The 1698-nt window shown below is 51.1% G+C and overlaps 1 pseudogene; it reads right to left on the reverse strand.

The window, feature by feature from the left end:
• Nucleotides 1–588: 588 nt before the first annotated feature.
• LOC103277459 lies at nucleotides 589–1172 on the reverse strand (annotated as a pseudogene).
• Between the last annotated feature and the right edge of the window lie 526 nt (nucleotides 1173–1698).

Consider the following 1698-nt stretch of genomic DNA (forward strand, 5'->3'; position numbering starts at 1 on the left):
CGGTTAATAATTGTTGTAAAAGTATACAAAGCTTCTTGTCAAAGGAAAGCAGGCGCCCTCTTTTGAGGGACCACATTTGTTCTTGAGCATGTTTCTTTCTTTCTAATAAATTATGTCAAACTATACTTTGGACCCACTCTGGAATTTCTTTCTGTGGCGAGTCAAAAGAACCCATGGGGCTACACACCTCACACCACTCACCATCACTGTCTGGAGGTTATGGGAAAGCACCCACTTTCAAACTCATCCAGGTTGGCAGAATTCAGTTCTTTCGGGTCATCGATCTGAGGGCCTGGTTCCTTGCTGGTTGCATCCAGACCACTCTGTCCTCCTGCTCATGTGGACGCTCTGTCTTCAAGCCAGCAAGGACTCATCCTTCTTCTTTTTGAGGGGATGGGGTGGAGGGTGGACAAAGGATGTTTATTCAGGCTCGATCCCTGGATACACCCATATTTGTAAAAATATATAATTTAAAGTCAAGGGAATAATCATCAGGCTGGTGTGACCATCCCCCCCCTTGGCATGGCCTTCCCAACTGACCCCCTTCTCAGCGCTTCCTTAGAAACCTTGGATTGTGGCAGGCAAGGGTCACTTCTTGGCAGCGTCTGCCTGGGCTGCCAAATCTGCTTCTTTCTGAGCGGCCAGGAACAAGGCTTGCTCCTTCTGGAAATCTGCCATCTCTTCTGGACCAAGGTTCTTCACCACGTGAATGCCCAGGGAACGGGCAGAGCCGATGACGGAGCAGAGCACAGAGGACTGGACAGGGGCACATCCTGCAGGGCGAAGGCCTCATCCTGAGCATTGTCGCGGGTGATCTCATACACATGCTTCAAGGTCACCAGGCCTGCCATCCCTTTTCCTGTTTGCGAGGTCCCCTTCTCAATCCCAGCAGCCGCCTCTAGGAAGCAGGAAAAGGCGGGTTGTCCGATCTTGATTTTAAACGTCCCGTCAGGCTTCACAAAAATCTTGGTAGGCAGGGGAACCCCTTCTTTGATGTCCTTCGTCTTCTCGTTGAATTCCTTGCAGAACTGGTTGATGGAAACATCTCGCTGACCCAGGACGGGGCCAAGTGGGGGCCCGGGCATGGCCTGGCCTGCCTGCATGATGGTTGGGATCATGCCACTGGCCTTGGGCTTCCTGAGGGTCCGAGTGGCCCGGCTGACCTTTAACATGATGCGGGGCTCTGGGCTTTAGTTAACCCTAGGGTAGCAGAAGAGTGGTGCTCTGGGCGCCCCCGTCTTGGGACAGAGTTTCGACTCATCCTTCTTATACTTCAAATCCTTTGACTCTCCCTTCTGCTTTAAAGGTCTCACTTCCTTAAATAAGCTCCACCTGGGTGAACTCTGTAGCTTCGGGTCAACTGATTGGGTATTTTAGTGACACCTGCACAATCTCTCCACAGAAGCAGCTATACTGGTGTTGGACTGAAGAACCCCATTCCATTGGCATGAGGATCTTGGGGGCCATCTTGAGAGTTCTGTCTACTGCACATCCTAATTTGAAGAGTAAGAAGATGGCGGGCTTAGGAACACCAGGGAACACATGCTTCTTGGAATTCCTCTTGAATCCAAAAGCAATGCAAGGAACTAGAGACCAAGGTCCTTGCAGGAATCTCGCAGGCAGAATGCCAGAGTGACCCAAGGGGCTTTCCCTCACAAGGAAGACTGCTGCTCCAGGAACAAAGCCAGAAATAACCAC

This window comes from Carlito syrichta, unplaced genomic scaffold (assembly GCF_000164805.1).
Source record: "Carlito syrichta isolate Samal-C Ts95f unplaced genomic scaffold, Tarsius_syrichta-2.0.1 Scaffold117909, whole genome shotgun sequence".
Lineage (NCBI taxonomy): Eukaryota > Metazoa > Chordata > Mammalia > Primates > Tarsiidae > Carlito > Carlito syrichta.